We start from the raw sequence: 19,207 nt of genomic DNA, 5'->3' as shown, positions 1-19,207 counted from the left end.
CACACAGAATCTATCAGCAAACCTTGCTGGCTTTTCCTTTAAAATAGAGCCAGAATCCATCACCTTCACATGGATTGTTGAAATAGTCTCTTTACATGGTGTTTCAGCTTCTAACCAATGCTGTTCCCCCACCCCAAACATCAACGTTTAGTGTAAGAGCCAAAGAGGTCATGCTAAAGTACACATATACCATGCAACTCTGATGTTTCCCTGCTGCTTAGTTGCTTCATTCCTGTCTGACTTTTTGTGACCCTATCGACTGTAGCCTGCAAGGCTCCTCTGTCCAGGGGATTCTCCAGGCAAGAATACTAGAGTGGGTTGCCATGCCCTTCTCCAGGGGATCTTCCTGACCCACAGATCCAACCCAGGTATCCTGCATTGCAGGCCGATTCTTTACTGCTGAACCACCAGGGGAGTCCTAAATGTTCAATAAAAATCCAAGTCCCTGGCAGTGACATCCAGGGCTCTAGAAAATCAGCTCCCACCCACCTCAGCCTTTCCTTCACTTTCTCTGCTCTGGTCATGTTGTTTCTGGACTGTGAGACACATCCCCAACTAAGGACTTTGCACCCCAGTTCCCTCTGTCTGGAAAGATCAACTCCTATGGAACTTTACCTCCTTCAAGTCTGTGTTCACATGTCTCTTGTTTATTGAGGCCTCCCGCTCACACTCAGCCCATCTCCCTTATGTTGTAGGGGTTCCGAATATATGTCTCCTCGAAATTGTCAGTTTGGCATATTGGTTATTTTAAACTAAAGTTATTGAGAAACAACCACTTACAAAAAAGTAAACTCTTGGGACTGACCAGGTGGTCAGTTGAGTAGTTTATACTCTGCCTTCCACTACAGGGGGCATGGGTTTGAACCCTGGTTGGGGAACTAAGATCCCACATGCCGCACAGCCCAGCAAAAAAAGAGCCCCTGCAGAAAAGAACCCACAAGAGAACCCACCACTCATAAAAGAGTCACTTAAAAAAAAAAAAAGAAATAAGCTCTTATTCTCCTTTGTCCCTGTGAAAGCAGGAGATAAAACTGCCATGTGAAAGGTACCATCCCCTCAGCAGTGAAAGAGTAGGATCCTGTATGGCCCTCCTGGATTCAAAAGACCCACTGTGTCCCCTGTTTCTTGTTTGTATAGAAAAAAAGGCTTTAGTCTCCTAGGCCTTCCCTGAGTTCCAAAGAGCAGGCACAAGAAGTTACTATTAGTGGAGAGAGGGAATACAGACACGAAAAGCAGTCAAGAAACAATCATCATCATCAGTGTTAGTCACTCAGTCGTGTCCGACTCTGTGACCCATGCATTGTAGCCCAACAGCTTCCTCTGTCCATGGGATTTCCCAGGCAGTACTGGAGAGGGTTGCCATTTCCTTCTCCAGAGGATCTTCCTGACCCAGGGATCAAACCAGGGTCTCCTGCATTGCAGGCAGATTATTGGCTGTTTGAGCCACCAGGGAAGCCCCAAGAAATAATAGTGCATAGATAAAAAGAGTCCTGGTTCCTCCCCAAGTGACATACATAGCAATCTGATGCATATCTTCGAGTTTTTGTTTAGGAACTAAGACCGCACCCACATGTAGAATGATAACTACAAGCTAAGGATGAGTATGTAGCCCAAGGCTGGTTGGAACCAGAAGGCTGATAATTAAGAGTCTTGAAACCACCTGGTTACCTGACTACTAAACAATCAGAAGAAAGCCATGTACCCTGCAACCCTCATCCCAATTGTTGCCTTTAAACACCCTTCCCTGAAAGCCATCTGGAGGTCTTTTGAGCATGAGCTGCCCATTCTTCTTACTTGGACCTGAAATAAATGCTATACTTTCTTCACTACAACCTGGTGTCATTAGATTGGCTTTGCAGCATGGTGGGCAAGCAAACCCAGGATTGATCTGGTAACACCAGGAGAGCAGAAGTCATATTTATCACCAGATGGAATTTAGACCCAAGAAGGCTCTAAATAAACAAACCTTGTTTAGGGGAAGAAAAAATAATTTTCCCTCTGCCCTATTAGGTTCTTTCCTGGGAACCCACTGTAATAAAAGATAGTAAACATGAGACCAAAATAACCCAAACTTTATCAGCATGTATACCTTCTGTGTACATGGGAGATACTCAGGAATACTGAATAATATCCCAAAACAGCCCAAGAGTGACACAGAGTGAAAGTCACTCAGTCATGTCCGACTCTTTGCAACCCCATGGACTCCATGAAATTCTCCGGGCCAGAATACTGGCGTGGGTAGCCTCTCCCTTCTCCAGGGGATCTTCCCAATCCAGAGATCGAACCCAGGTCTCCGCATGCAGACAGATGCTTTACCAGCTGAGCCACAAGGGAAGCCCCAAGCCACCACCTTAAATACCTCTAGCAAAGGACCAAAGAACATGTTGAAGGGTGAGGTAGCCAGTTATTGGAGGCTACAGGAAAGGCACAGTTAATGAGAGTATGATTGTTATGTAGATTTAGGTCTTTGCGTTCTCCATTGGTCAGATTATAAGATGTAGAACTATCTGCCTCATCCTGGCACAGAGACGGAGATACCCTTACAAATAGAGATTTTATTTATAAATGTAAATGTTTCTTTAAAAAGAGTAGCTAACTGCTTGGTCACTTCTTTACAAGTCATGTTTTTATGGGGCTCCCATGTGTACAAAATTAAATTTTTTTCTCCTGTTCATCTAATGGCTTTATAGCCATTATATTATTAAACCAGTCAAAGAAACAAAGAGGGAAGGAGAGAAGATTTTTCTTCCCCTACATCTTGTTTGTTTTTCTCCCATTGCACTTCCCACCTTCCATATTATGTAATTTACTTGCTTATTTTTCTCTCCCCTGACTGGAATGTAACATATTAATTTAACATGTAACAAAGATTTAAAAGTAAAAAAAAAAAAAAATACAACCATTTTGCTACATTATTCACAAATGCACAAAGACATGTAAAATCATGGCAGTAATGGTTATAAGAGTGAAAAATTTCACAATACACTGAAATAGTTTCAGGAGATTAAGTATATATATACACATAATGTAATATATGTATATATATATACACACATATACATATATATATGTACACATATACACTGATATAGAAGATGTCTGGTGCCATATATAAAATTTAGAATATGTGGGGAAAATATTTACAATGTAAGAGTCAAATATGCTCATTTAACATTTTCATTTTGAAAAGAATGCAACAGAAAACAGACAAGGGTAGTAGAAAACATCAGATGTTCCCATTAACATTAGAATTAAGACAAAAATGTCCACACATTATCATTCTGGAGGTTCCAGCAAAATATTCAGATGAAAAAAAGTATATGGGTCTTTATAGATGGAAAAAATAATGAAAATTACCATTACTTCCAGATTATATGATTCAGTTCAGTTCAGTTGCTCAGTCGTGTCTGACTCTTTGCGACCGCATCAACTGCAGCATGCCAGTCTTTCCTGTCCATCACAAACTCCTGGATCTTGCTCAAATTCATGTCCATTGAGTCGGTGATGCCATCCAACCACCTCATCCTCCGTTGTCCCCTTTTCTTCTGCCTTCAATCTTTCGAAGTGTCACAGTCTTTTCCAATGAGTCAGTTCCTCACATCAGATGGCCAAAGTATTGGAGTTTCAGCTTCAGCATCAGTTCTTCCAATGAATATTCAGGACTGATTTCCTTTAGGATGGACTGGTTTTATCTCCTTGTAGTCCAAGGGACTCTCAAGAGCCTTCTCAAACACCACAGTTCAAAAGCATCAATTCTTTGGTGCTCAGTTTTATTTATGGTTCAATTCTCACATCCATGCATGACTACTGGAAAAACCATAGCTTTGACTAGATGGATCTTCATTAGCAAAGTAATGTCTCTGCTTCTTAATATGCTGTCTAGGTTGGTCATAGCTTTTCTTCCAAGGAGCAAGCATCTTTTGATTGTATGGCTGCAGTCACCATCTGCAGTGATTTTGGAGCCCCCCAAATAAAGTCTCTCACTGTTTCCACTGTTTCCCCATCTATTTGCCATGAAATGATGGGACTGGACACCATGATCTTAGTTTTTTGAATGTTGAGTTTTAATTTTTTCACTCTCCTCTTTCATCTTCATCAAGAGGCTCTTTAGTTCCTCTTCACTTTCTACCATAAGGGTGGTGTTATCTGCATATCTAAGGTTGTTGATATTTCTCCCTGCAGTCTTGAATCTAGCTTGCACTTCATCCAGTCTGGCATTTTGCATGATGTACTCTGAATGTAAGTTAAATAAGCAAGATTGCCGGGGTCCAGCCCTGGCTGATCCAGGGAATTTGAAGCAGGGACGGCGTTGGTGAGGATCGGGATACAATAGCTTCAATTAGATATTAATTAGAGATGTAAAAAGTAATAGAATGAGGATAGCTCAGTAGGAAAATTCAGTGGAGAAAAGAGGCTGAGTAGCTTGGTTTATGCGGGAGACCAATAAAACTTCAAGACAAGAAGCTTGCACCACTTACGTAGGCCGCAGGCGTCCTTCCGGTCTTCCAAAGGAGAGGAGACACTGAGGCCTCCCCGGTCGGATCTTAGAAGCCCAGGCATAAGTAGTAAGCATGGTGGGTTCCACGCTCCAGATGGAGACTCAGCCAGAGTGACAGAGAGAGAGCAACATGGGGAGACCAGTCTTTTGAGAAACTGATCCCAATTCTTTATTTTCCATGATCTACTTTTATACACTGAGATGTTATACAAAAGTCATGTGGGGTCAGCAGTCCTGACTTTTATCAAAGTCAGGTGCTTCATACAAATGTATACAGAGGTCTTAGGGGTGTTACATCATCTTCTGGCCAGGGGGCCTGCTGACAATTTATGACCCTCTCCTTGTGACAGCAGTCAGTCAACCAGGACACTTATTTCTCCAGGGGTGATTATTCTTAAAACAGATGCCACCTAAATAAAGTTACATTCCTATAGCGTGAGGGTGTAGTGGGTTTTAGTTAAGGAAAGAATTTACTTAGCCTAAGATCTAACATGATTAATATCAAAGGTTAATACTTATTTCTTCTATATATTCATTAATGTGTATAAGGGCAGGGGATGTGGAGACTTAGCAACAAACATTGGCTCAACAAATGAAAAACCCTTCACCAATACAATTTCTAATCAGCCCATCATACTTATACTAATAGTTTTCTAACTTTTCTAAGGAACCTGTTTTTAGAAGGTTTAAAGCATCTTGTGCCTCTCATGGTTGGGAGGCTGTGAGCAATCACATGTGGCTGGACAAGCCTGTCAGGCAGAGAACCTTCAGAGGAATTTGTAGGTTAAAACACTGTTGTCACGCCCAGGAGTTTTTATTAACTGGAGCTCTAGGTTAACTCCTTCTCCGAAAGAGGTGGTGGGGGACAGCCCCCCGTAAAGTCAGAGGTGTAGGTGGGAACACAAAGTAGTAAAGCAGGCAGGCTCTGGTTATGGGGGTAGATGCTCGAGGATTTCCAGGGGGACCCCTGAGGCTTGATCCCGCCTATGTGTATGTCGAGCCTCCTTCCTCATGACCTTTGCCACGGGCCGAGTGCCTCACTCTGGCCCCCAACACAAGATGACAATATACAGTGCTGATGTACTCCTTTCCCAAATTGGAACCAGTCCACTGTTCCATGTCCAGTTCTAACTGTTGCTTCTTGACCAGCATATAGATTTCTCAGGAGGCAGGTTAGGTGGTCTTGTATTCCCATCTCTTTACGAATTTTCCACAGTTTGTTGTGATCCACACAGTCAAAGGCTTTGGCCTAGTCAATGAAGCAGAAGTAGATGGTTTTCTGGAACTCTCTTGCTTTTTCTATGATCCAGTGGATGTTGGCAATTTGATCTCTGGTTCCACTGTCTTTTCTTAATCCAGCTTGAACATCTGGAAGTTCTTGGTTCACACACTGTTGAAACCTAACTTGGAGAATTTTGAGCATTACTTTGCTGGCGTTTTAGATGCGTGCAATTGTGCAGTAGTTTGAACATTCTTTGGCATTGCCTTTCTTTGGTTTTGGAGTGAAAACTGACCTTTTTTAGTTCTGTGGCCACTGCTGAGTTTTCCAAATTTGCTGGCATATTGAGTGCTTACTCCTTGGAAGGAAGTTATGACCAACCTAGATAGTATATTCAAAAGCAGAGACATTACTTTGCCAACAAAGGTTCGTCTAATCAAGGCTATGGTTTTTCCTGTGGTCATGTATGGATGTGAGAGTTGGACTGTGAAGAAGGCTGAGTGCCGAAGAATTGATGCTTTTAACTGGGGTGTTGGAGAAGACTCTTGAGAGTCCCTTGGACTGCAAGGAGATCCAACCAGTCCATTCTGAAGGAGATCGGCCCTGGGATTTCTTTGGAAGGAATGATGCTAAAGCTGAAACTCCAGTACTTTGGCCATCTCATGCGAAGAGTTGACTCACTGGAAAAGACTCTGATTCTGGGAGGGATTGGGGGCAGGAGGAGAAGGGGACGACAGAGGATGAGATGGCTGGATGGCATCACTGACTCAATGGATGTGAGTCTCAGTGAACTCTGGGAGTTGGTGATGGACAGGGAGGCCTGGCGTGCTGCGATTCATGTGGTCGCAAAGAGTTGGACACGACTGAGCGACTGATCTGATCTTAGTGCAGCAGTTTAACATCATCTTTTAGGATTGAATAATAGGATTGAATACCAGGAAAACTCCAAAAATCCTACTAGAAAAACTGTTATTAAAAAATATAGATAAAAATAAATTAAGGAAGGACATTTTCACAGGACCATAATAGGTACTTGGTTCATGCATCTTGCCTAGTTCACACCCTCTCTTTGAATGGTTGTCTTTTTTCCCCCCATAATAATTTCTAATCAATATTCACTTTGATGAGACAGAAAAGAATTACCATGGCTGGACAACCACAAAAATAATTTTATGATGTTTTTGCCACCTGTGAGTATATAAATATGCTTTTGGAATTCCTGGAAAACAATAGAAATAGGAGCATGCAGTAAGATAGCTGGAAACTTAATACATAAAAATTCATTGCTTTATACAGATAAGTACCAGTTAGAACATATAATTCAAGAACAGGCCTCATCTGTAATAACAATGAAAAAAGATTAAATAATCCAAATCCTTTTGAAGAAAACTTAAGAACATTACTAAAAGTTACAAAAGAAGACTTGAAAAGGCATGGCATGTCCTCAGAGTCTTGACACCATAAACGTGTCTACTTTTGTCCAGGCAATCTATGAGAGGACTAATGCTATAGAAAACTGGACTCATTATTATAATAACAGCAACAGTTAAATATTTTCCATTAATAATCAGATCAAAGAAAGGGAATAGGAAATAAAGAAATAGCCCAAAGTGTGTATGGGAATTTAGTATATAAAGAAAAGAAAAGTGAAAGTGAAGTCACTCAGTCGTGTCCGACTCTTTGCGACCCCATGGACTATAGACTACTAGGCTCCTCTGTCCAAGGGATTTTCCAGGCAATAGTCCTGGAGTGGATTGCCATTTCCTTCTCCAGGGGATCTTCCCAACCCAGGGATCGAACCCGGGTCTCCCTCATTGTAGACAGACGCTTTACTGTCTAAGCCACCAGGGAAGTCCTTTAGTATATAAAAGTGACACTTAAAATCACCACAGAAAAGTTAGCTCAATCACTAAATGATATTAAAACCACTGGGTAAGGCACCAAAGAAAAAGCTTAGGTTATTATCTCTATCTTAAAATTCATAGCTTCTAAATCCAGCTAATTCAAAGATTAATGTTTTAAAATGAAACTATTAAAATATTAGAAATAAACAATGGTTGTATTTTTACAATCATTTCAGAGAGGTGAAGTCTAAGACTTTTAGGATTGGCATAGAAGCCATAAGTGAAAAGCCTGATATATTTAACTGCATAGAAATTAAAATTTCCCCTTGGGAAAAAACTGTTGTAAAGCAATCATGACAAAAGATTTAGGACAAATAAGAAACTGGGTAAAAATTATCTACAATTAAAGTCACAGGCTAAGGATTTGAGTTGTTATTAAGGAGTATATATTTGGCACAGAACATCTGACAGCTCACTGTGAACGAAGCTGGATTTGTGACCTCTGAAGACTTTGCCTTGGGACCAGGAGCCAGTCTTGATCACTCAAGAGCTTTTGTGTAGCAGAGTTTTATTAAAGTATAAAACGGGACAGAGAAAGCTTCTGACACAGACATCAGAAGGGGGGCAGAGGGTGCTTTTATACTTTTATATACTTTTCATATGCATTTTAATTAGTTATTACAATAAATCAAAAAACTGTCTGAAAGGTCTTACTAGACCCACTCCCACAATTTACATTTTAAAATGACAGGATTAGAACTAGCAATAGAAAGATCTTACCAGACCCACTCCCATAATATACATTTTAAGATAACAGGATTAGTTAGAAGGTTCTCAAGAAGGAAAAGCCTATCATTAAGCAGGATACATTGTTGTTATATAATCCTTCAGTTCAGTTCAGTTCAGTCCCTCAGTTGTGTCCATGTCCGACGCTTTGCAACCCCATGAACTGCAGCACGCCAGGCCTCCCTGTCTATCACCAACTCCCGGAGTCGACTCAAACTCATGTCCATCGAGTTGGTGATGCCATCTAGCCGTCTTATCCTCTGTCGTCCCCTTCTCCTTCTGCCCCCAATCCCTCCCAGCATCAGAGTCTTTTCCAATGAGTCAACTCTTCACATGATGTGGCCAAAGTATAGGAGTTTCAGCTTTGGTATCAGTCCTTCCAATGAACACCCAGAACTGATCTCCTTTAGAATGGACTGGTTGGACCTCCTTGCAGTCCAAGGGACTCTCAAGAGTCTTCTCCAACACCCCAGTTCAAAAGCATCAATTCTTTGGCGTTCAGCTATCTTCACAGTCCAACTCTCACATCCATACATGACCACTGGAAAAACCATAGCCTTGACTAGACGGACCTTTGTTGGCAAAGTAATGTCACTGCTTTTGAATATGCTATCCAGGTTGGTCATAACCTTCCTTTCAAGGAGTAAGCGTCTTTTAATTTCATGGCTGCAGTCACCATCTGCAGTGATTTTGGAGCCCAAAAAAATAGTCTGACACTGTTTCCACTGTTTATCCATCTATTTCCCATGAAGTGATGGGACCAGATGCCATGATCTTCGTTTTCTGAATGTTGAGCTTTAAGCCAACATTTTCACTCTCTTCTTTCACTTTCATCAAGAGGCTTTTTAGTTCCTCTTCACTTTCTGCCATAAGGGTGATGTTATCTGCATATCTGAGGTTATTGGTATTTCTCCTGGCAATCTTAATTCCAGCTTGTGCTTCTTCCAGTCCAGAGTTTCTCATGATGTACTCTGCATATAAGTTAATATAATATAATATAATATAATATAATATAATATAATCCTTAGTGCAGAGTTTAAGCTGAGTTGTTTTGTTGTGTAATCATCAGCTCTGGGCTTAGAGAAAGAAAAAAAAATGTTTTATGTGACTAAGACTAAGGAATGTAGAAACAGTTTGTCCTTTTCTCCTCTTTGAGAGCCCCAGACCTCTCTTTCCTCCTTGGGGACCCCAGACTTCTTATCAACCTACCTAGAAATTGACCCTCTCACATCTAAAACCCTTGAAATTTCCTATGTGACAAGACCAATGGGAACATCTTGTTATAATATTTGGTCTGTTGTCATCATTTCTTGAATAGATCCAAAGGTATTGAAGTGGAAGGATAACAACCCCTTTCAACTGCAGTTGAGCTGATGTTCCAAAGGTGGCTCTTGGAAAGACCCTAAGGATTGGGTTTTGATGCTTCAGAAAGCAACCAAGTGATCAGAGGACTGGAACTTACAGTCCCTTCTCTACTAGCCTTCAGGGAGACAGAGAGGATTGTGGTTGACTCAGTCACCAGTCGGAGAAGGCAATGGCACCCCACTCCAGTACTCTTGCCTGGAAAATCCCATGGAGAGAGGAGCCCAGTATCTCCAGTTCATGGGGTTGCTAAGAGTCGGACATGACTGAGCGACTTCACTTTCACTTTTCACTTTCACTTTTCACTTTCATGCATTGGAGAAGAAAATGGCAACCCATTCCAGTGTTCTTGCCTGGAGAATCCCAGGGACGGGGGACCCTGATGGGCTGCATCTATGGGGTCGCACAGAGTTGGACACGACCGAATTGACTTAGCAGCAGTAGCAGCAGCAGTCACCAGTGGCCAATGATTTACTCATTTGTGCCTCCATAAAACCTCAAAAGATGGAGCCCAGGTGTTTCTGGGGAGCACATGGAGGTTGGAGGGGGTGCTGTGCCCAGAAATGGGTAGAAGGGAGCTCTGTGCCCCTTTCCATGCATCATGCCTATGCATCCTTTCCATCTGTCTGTTCCCAAGTTATTCCTATTAGAGTAAACTGGAAATGTATTAATAGTAAATAAAGTGTTTTCCTGTGCCCTATGAACTGCTCTAGGAAATTAAAGGAAACCAAAGAGTGTGTTTTGGGAAGCACAAGTGTCAACCTAGACTTGTGATGGTTCCCCAAGTGTGTCGGAATGGAATTGGGGGCAGCAGCTTTGTGCGATTGAAACCCTAAACCTGTGGGAGCTGATGTTATATCTCCAGGTAAGTGGTTTCAGAATCACAAATTGTGGGATTCCCAGCTGACATCGCAGAATTGTTTGATGTGTAAGAGGAGAGAAGACATATGGGATTGGGGCGGGGTGGATAATTTCCCTTACACAAACTAAGAGCATAATTCTCTAACAGAAAAAGAATGACTGCCACAGAAAGGTGAAAGGTTGTTGCTGAATGAAAAGACGCCAGAATTATTGGCCTCTGGAGGAGAATAATTCAATCCGGGGCCAGAGACGAGGCTTGATCGCTCAGAACTTTTGTGTAATAAAGTTATATTAAAATATAAAGGACATAGAGAAAGCTTCTGACATAGGCATCAGAAGGGGGAGAAAGAGTACCCTTCTGCTAGTCTTCAGCTGAATGTTGTATAGTCACTAGCAGTCTGTTAATGAAAGAAAGGAATGTCTTAAAACTCAGGATGGCACCATCTATAAGATGCATTCTGGGAAAATCCTGGCAGCAGATGATTCATCCCGGGCCATAAAACAATTGACTTGAATCTTGTAGAAGGGCAGATTATCATACAATTAGTTTCGTTTACATAGATTAGGGAAACAATATCTGAGTATAACATACTGGTTTGTCAAGTAGGTTCTGAGCCATTAGGCGGAACCGATTTGAAGACAGAGTTTGGGGTAAATGCATAGTACATTAACACAGCTTAAGACAAACATTTCCATAAGAAAAATGCATAGGTTAACTCAAGGTTTGAGAATAGTTAACTTCAGGTGAAACCAGGTGTCATTATGGCAACACAGTATTTTAAGAGAAACCTCCTTTTAAATTTGTATAGAGAAGGAAAAAATATCGCTAGTTTGTTTCTTCCTGCCGCTTAAGAGAGATTAAAAATGTCTGACACTTGCAGCCTATTTCCTCCATTTGGAGACCCCTGGCCTTCCTGCCTATTATCCTCTTATTACCCCCTTTTCTTTTAAGAGAATATGTTGCCTAGGGAAAAGGGGCATCGTTCTCGTTCCATAACTGCTTCCGAGCTGACAAGGGGCATTGTCCCTAAATTGGTGAGGCAACATATTCTCCTAACCCTTATACGAGGATTTCTGATCCAGGGGCCCCAAATAGTAGTTGGAAGAAGCTGCAGCAGTAGCAGGGGTTTGAGTAACGATTTGTAACTTAAAAGTTTTTATGCAACTAGAAACAAATCCAGTTACACAGTTACAGATGCAGGGAGCAAACAGCAAAAACAAAACAATCAGAATTATTGTAATTAAGATAGTTTTCCACCATGGGGAACTACTTAACGTCTCCCAAAGTGAGGCAATTGAGGCTTCAGGAGTATCCATGACCCCAATCATTTTGTTCATGTGTTTAGTAAAATGAGTAACATTAGTGCTCATATCAGATATATATGTACAGCATTAGGTATGAATAATGGCACAAGTTCCTCCTTGCGCAGCTGTCAGAATATCTAAAGCCAATCTGTTTTGTAAAACCACCTTTTTAATTTATGCTTTTTCAGCATTAAGAGCTGAAATAGCTTTTTGAGACTCTTTGTAATACCTGTTGAGTAAAATTAGTTAAAGCATCTACTTGTAGCATAATATCTGTATTTCCCAAAGAGAGAACAAATACTGCAGCCAAATAATCATACCAGTGAAATATAGAACTTGCCCACCAAGTTTTAAGGTGCGGTAAATTAGCAGGCTTTTCTGGAAGCTCTGAAAATATAAAGCTGTGAGTAAATGCTAGACCCAGGGTGCATCTCCCTATCCAACCAGGGGGAAGCCATGTCCATAGGTAAGAGCTACATATCTAATAAGTACTGTTTGGAGCAAGCCAGTGTGACTGAGATATCCAGTCCCAATTAGTTCCTGGCCAGAAAGGGAGGACCTGAACTGGGGTTGGAAAACACAGGAATGATTACGTTGCATATTTCCTAAGGCAAAAATCCCAATTGTTTTCAATCATGGTAATTAAGTTGTTGGCTAACTTTTGGGGATGTCCCCAGCATATAGGGGCACTAGATATTAGATGTCCTTTTGCGGGAGTTAGCCATATAACCTCATCCCATATTTGATAAACGTCAGGTAAAAAACCATTAGATCTAGACCTATTTGCCTTATGTAGAGCGAAATAGTCATTAAACCGAGACAATATACTGAGAGGGTAACAGGCAGGAAGGCCAGGGGTCTCCAAACACAGGAAATAGCCTGCAAGTGTCAAGACATTTTTATCCCTCTTAAGCGGCAGGAGGAAACAAACTAGCGATAATTTTTCCTTCTCTATACAAATTTAAAAGGAGGTTTCTCTTAAAATACTGTGTTGCCATAATGACACCTGGTTTTGCCTGAAGTTAACTTCTCAAACTTAGAGATCAGATCAGATCAGTCGCTCAGTCGTGTCCGACTCTTTGCGACCACATGAATCGCAGCACGCCAGGCCTCCCTGTCCATCACCAACTCCTGGAGTTCACTCAGACTCACGTTCACTGAGTCAGTGATGCCATCCACCCTTCTCATCCTCTGTCGTCCCCTTCTCCTCCTGCCGCCAATCCCTTCCAGCATCAGAGTCTTTTCCAATGAGTCAACTCTTCACATGAGGTGGCCAAAGTACTGGATTTTCAGCTTTAGCATCATTCCTTCCAAAGAAATCCCAGGGCCGATCTCCTTCAGAATGGACTGGTTGGATCTCCTTGCAGTCCAAGGGACTCTCAAGAGTCTTCTCCAACACCACAGTTCAAAAACATCAATTCTTTGGCGCTCAGCTTTCTTCACAGTCCAATTCTCACATCCATACATGACCACAGGAAAAACCATAGCCTTGACTAGATGGATCTTTGTTGGCAAAGTAATGTCTGTGCTTTTGAATATGCTATCTAGGTTGGTCATAACTTTCCTTCCAAGGAGTAAGCGTCTTTTAATTTCATGGCTGCAGTCACCAGCTGCAGTGATTTTGGAGCCCAGAAATATAAAGTCTGACACTGTTTCCCCTGTTTCCCCATCTATTTCCCATGAAGTGGTGGGACCAGATGCCATGATCTTCGTTTTCTGAATGTTGAGCTTTAAGCCAACTTTTTCACTCTATACTTTCACTTTCATCAAGAGACTTTTGAGTTCCTCTTCACTTTCTGCCATAAGGGTGGTGTCATCTGCATATCTGAGGTTATTGATATTTCTCCCAGCAATCTTGATTCCAGCTTGTGTTTCTTCCAGTCCAGCATTTCTCATGATGTACTCTGCATAGAAGTTAAATAAACAGGGTGACAATATACAGCCTTGATGAACTCCTTTTCCTATTTGGAACCAGTCTGTTGTTCCATGTCCAGTTCTAACTGTTGCTTCCTGACCTGCATACAAATTTCTCAAGAGGCAAATCAGGTGGTCTGGTATTCCCATCTCTTTCAGAATTTTCCACTGTTTATTGTGATCCACACAGTCAAAGGCTTTGGCATAGTCAATAAAGCAGAAATAGATGTTTTTCTGGAACTCTTGCTTTTTCTATGATCCAGCGGATGTTGGCAATTTGATCTCTGGTTCCTCTGCCTTTTCTAAAACCAGCTTGAACATCAGGAAGTTCATGGTTCATATATTGCTGAAGCCTGGCTTGGAGAATTTTGAGCATTACTTTACTTGCATGTGAGATGAGTGCAATTGTGTGGTAGTTTGAGCATTGTTTGGCATTGCCTTTCTTTGGGATTGGAATGAAAACTGACCTTTTCCAGTCCTATGGCCACTGCTGAGTTTTCCAAATTTGCTGGCATATTGAGTGTAGCACTTTCACAGCATCATCTTTCAGGATTTGGAATAGCTCAACTGGAATTCCATCACCTCCACTAGCTTTGTTCATAGTGATGCTTTCTAAGGCCCACTTGACTTCACATTCCAGGATGTCTGGCTCTACGTCAGTGATCACACCATCGTGATGATCTGGGTCGTGAAGATCTTTTTTGTACAGTTCTTCTCTGTATTCTTGCCATCTCTTCTTAATATCTTCTGCTTCTGTTAGTTAGGTCCATACCATTTCTGTCTGTTATCGAGCTCATCTTTGCATGAATGTTCCCTTGCTATCTCTGATTTTCTTTAAGAGATCCCTAGTCTTTCCCATTCTGTTGTTTTCCTCTATTTCTTTGCATTGATAGCTGAAGAAGGCTTTCTTATCTCTTCTTGCTATTCTTTGGAATTCTGCATTCAGATGTTTATATCTTTCCTTTGCTCCTTTGGTTTTTGCTTCTCTTTTTTCACAGCTATTTGTAAGGCCTCCCCAGACAGCCATTTTGCTTTTTTGCATTTCTTTTCTATGGGAATGGTCTTGATCCCTGTCTCCTGTACAATGTCATGAACCTCATTCCATAGTTCATCAGGCACTCTGTCTATCAGATCTAGGCCCTTAAATCTATTTCTCCCTTCCACTGTATAATTATAAGGGATTTGATTTAGGTCATACCTGAATGGTCTAGTGGTTTTCCCTACTTTCTTCAATTTCAGTCTGAATTTGGCCATAAGGAGTTCATGGTCTGAGTCACAGTCAGCTCCTGGTCTTGTTTTTGCTGACTGTATAGAGCTTCTCCATCTTTGGCTGCAAAGAATATAATCAATCTGATTTCGGTGTTGACCATCTGGTGATGTGCATGTATAGAGTCTTCTCTTGTGTTGTTGGAAGAGGGTGTTTGTTATGACCAGTGCATTTTCTTGGCCAAACTCTATTAGTCTTTGCCCTGCTTCATTCTGTATTCCAAGGCCAAATTTGCCTGTTACTTCAGGTGTTTCTTGACTTCCTACTTTTGCATTCCAGTGCCCTATAATGAAAAGGACATATTTTTTGGGTATTAGTTCTAAAAGGTCTTGTAGGTCTTCATAGAACCATTCAACTTCAGCTTCTTCAGCGTTACTGGTAGAGATAACCAATGCCTTTTTCTTATGGAAATGTTTGTCTTAAGCTATGCTAATGTACTATGTGTTTACCCCAAACTCTGTCTTCAAGTCGGTTCTGGCTCTTGGCTCAGAACCTACTTGACAAACCAGTATGTTATACTCAGATATTGTTCCCCTAATCTATGTAAATGAAACTATTTGTATGGTGGTCTGCCCTTCTTCAAGATTCAAGTTAATCATTTTATGGCCCAGGATAAACCATTTGGTGCCAAGATTATCCCAAAATGCATCTTATGGGTGAGGGGCCTGGTGCCATTCTGAATTTTAAGACATCCCTTTCTTTCATTAATAGACTGCTAGTGACTGTATAACATCCAGCTGAAGACTAGCAGGGGGTGCTCTTTCTGCCCCCTTCTGATGCCTATGTCAGAAGCTTTCTCTATTTCCTTTATACTTTAATATAACTTTATTACACAAAAGCTCTGAGCAATCAAGCCTTGTCTCTGGCCCCGGATTGAATTCTTCTCCTCCGGGTCTAAGAATACTGGTGTCTTTGCATGATTCAACAACAACCTTTCAGTATAATCAAAATTAAAAGTCATGTTATGTCCGTAGTTAAAGTACAAAGTGTTGCACCAGTCTATTTTAGGGTTGTTAGATGTCATCAGATGAAGAAGAGGCACCACATATCATTGTTGTCAAAAGTATTTGCAGACTTGGAGAAAGTCTTTTCCTTGAAGTGGAGATATCGACCACGGGAAGCCTTCCACTGATGAAGAGGGGAGCGCTTTGCAGACCAGCAGTTAGACTGATTGTAGAATGCAGCGAAGGAGTGAGCCCATGACAGGAAGGCATTGTCTTAAGGATCAAATGGGAGACTCAGTGTCTGGAAGCATTTAACAGGAGGCTTCCTGTGTGCTGTTTTGGATCTGTCAGGAATTCTGTTCCTTAATTCCTGAATATTCAGGAATTAAGAGAAGAGGCAAGCCTCTCCTGGGGGCTGAGGAATCCAGGCATTTCCTTCGTTAGTTTTTCTATATGGTGATAAGTACCCTCTTCCTTTTTATGAACCATATGGTAAAAGTCATTATTTACAACCCTCTCTCTTTCATATGGATGACCTCATGTTTCCTTGATAACCTTTAAGTTTTGATTTTATCTCTGCTGAAAATAGCTATCTTGTAAGACAGTATAAATATCTACACAATGTTGAATAAAACACCTTTGCTCCATCAGAGCTTTAGTCCCCGTGTCTTGCTTTCTTTCTCTCTCTCTCAGGCTATTTCTTTGGAGTGCAGAGGTCCTCTGGGTTCACTTTCCTGCCCGGGCTTCTAAGACTCTCTCGAGAAGGTGCTCTGTGACTTCACCCCATTGAGAGGGCACCTGTGGCCTTCATAAACAGAGCAAGCCTCGTGCAGGGGCTTTATTGGCTTTCTGCGTAAACCAAGGAATATTAGCCTCTTTCTCTCTCCTTTACTTTCTTATCGGTTGACTCCAGACCACCAGGTTCCAGTCCATTAAAGGACCCCAACAACTCAGGACTTTTGGAGTCAGCAGAAGTAGGCTCACCTAGATTATCAGGCCCATTTGAAAAGTACAGAGTATAGAAAGTAAAGACATAAAATGACATCACTTAGTCTTGGTCAGGGTGCCATCTCTTAACTCGAGTGTGATGTACCCACAAATCAATTCCTGGCACTCTGACAGCTGTGGGAGAAGAAAGAATAACCTGGTAAGGGCCTTCCCAGAGGGGCTCAAGGGATGGGCCCCTAGATCCCAATGTTTTTATGAGGACCTCTGTTCCTGGCTCAAATAGAGGCTTGCTTGACTCAGAGTCATCTCCAGGAGTTCTATTAATGCCTGTTGAAAAGCTGAGAGCTGAGTTACATAACTAGTTAATTCCAAGGCTTCAGGGTCTATAACAATGTCTGTGTATAAGACGGGCCTTCCATAAATACATTCAAAGGTGGACAGTCTCTCCTTTTTGGGGGCAGTTAGAGCCCTCATTAAAGCTATGGGTAGGACTTTAAACCAATTGTCCTTCGTCTCTTGAGTTAATTTGTGCAGATATCTTTTGACAATGTCATTAGCTTTTTCAACATTTTCTGAGGAATGGGGTCTCCAGGAACAGTGTAAGTGATATTTTTAGAGCTTTAGACACCCCCTGAGTTACAGCAGCTTTAAAGATGGAGCCATTGTCACTCTGAAGGCTCCGTGGCAGCCCAAACCTGGGGATAATTTAATGGATTAAAATCTTTATAACCCCCTTAGCCTGTTCCCTATGACAAGGAAAAGCCTCAAACCATCCAGTAAAAGTATCTACCCAAACTTGTAAGCAAGAATATTGATTAGCTTTTGGCATATGAGTAAAATCAATTTCCCAGTCCTCTCCAGGACACGTTCCACTTCGTTGTAATCCAGGTTTTGCTAGCTTTTCAGTCTTTGGGTTATTTTTCTGACAAACCTCACACCTTTTGATAATGTTCTTTAAAGTTTTCATTACATTTTTTCCTTCAAACAAACGAGAAGCCATTTGGTAAGTACTCTCTGCACCCAAATGAAAACTCTGGTGTAAACCCTTAAAAATTTTCCATTGAGCATTTTCAGGAATTATTAATTGTCCATCCTCGGACTGTAACCATCCATTATCAGTAATCTTTGTTCTTCTTTTCTCATATCTTTCTAATTCTTCCCCAGTATATTGTGGTTTTTCCTGTTCCACAGGACCTGTCCAGATCAAAGGCGTCTGCAGTGAAGGGGTTTTGTAAAGTGCTGCTTTTTTGGCTTGACAGTCAGCCAACTGATTACCATCTGAATGCTTAATAGGTTCTCCTGTTGCTGTTTTAAACTGTCTTTCTTTCCATATTGCAGCATGAGCATGTAGTCAAATAAACATACTTAGAATCCATGTAGATATTTATTCGCTGCCCTTTGCTTAGCTCTAGAGCTCGGGTCAGATCCACAAGCTCCACTAACTGAGCACTGGTTCCCTGGGGGAGAGATTTTGCTTCTAAAACCTGTTCAGCAGTCACCACGGTGTAACCTGCTTTATGCTTTCCATCCCCAACAAAGTAACTGCCATAAGTAAATATTTCCATGTCAGGATTGTCTAATGAGGTATCCATTAGATCCTCCCGAGCTGCATAGTTTAAAGTTAGAAATTGGGAACAATTTCTGATCAGGTGATCAGGTGTTTCAGGTGTTTCGTTTTCCTTCTCAGGAAGGAAAGTAGCAAGATTTAAATTTCCACAAACTTTAAGCTTAGTTACTGCTGCTGCTGCTAAGTCACTTCAGTCGTGTCTAACTCCGTGTGACCCCATAGACGGCAGCCCACCAGGCTTCCCCGTCCCTGAGATTCTCCAGGCAAGAACACTGGAGTGGGTTGCCATTTCCTTCTCCAATGCATGAAACTGAAAAGTGAAAGTGAAGTCGCTCAGTCGTGTCTGACTCTAGCGACCCCATGGACTGCAGCCTACCAGGCTCCTCCATCCATGGGATTTTCTAGGCAAAAGTACTAGAGTGGGGTGCCATTGCCTTCTCCGAAGCTTAGTTACTGGTCCTTCTAAAAACAATGACTGATACTTGAGAAGCCTACTGTCTGTCATCCAAATATTAAACTTAGAATTTAAGATTCCACTCATATCATGAGAAGTCAGTACAGTAAGGTTTCATCCATTAATTAGTTTTAAAGCTTCAGGGGCTAATAAAGTTGCTGTCCTAATTACTCTTAGGCAGTGGGGCCACCCACATGAAATTACATCTAATTCTCTGCTTAGATAAGCAATAGGTTGC

The sequence above is a fragment of the Bos javanicus genome, chromosome 17, assembly GCF_032452875.1.
Source record: "Bos javanicus breed banteng chromosome 17, ARS-OSU_banteng_1.0, whole genome shotgun sequence".
NCBI lineage: Eukaryota > Metazoa > Chordata > Mammalia > Artiodactyla > Bovidae > Bos > Bos javanicus.
Note: the sequence above shows the minus strand (reverse complement) of the source record.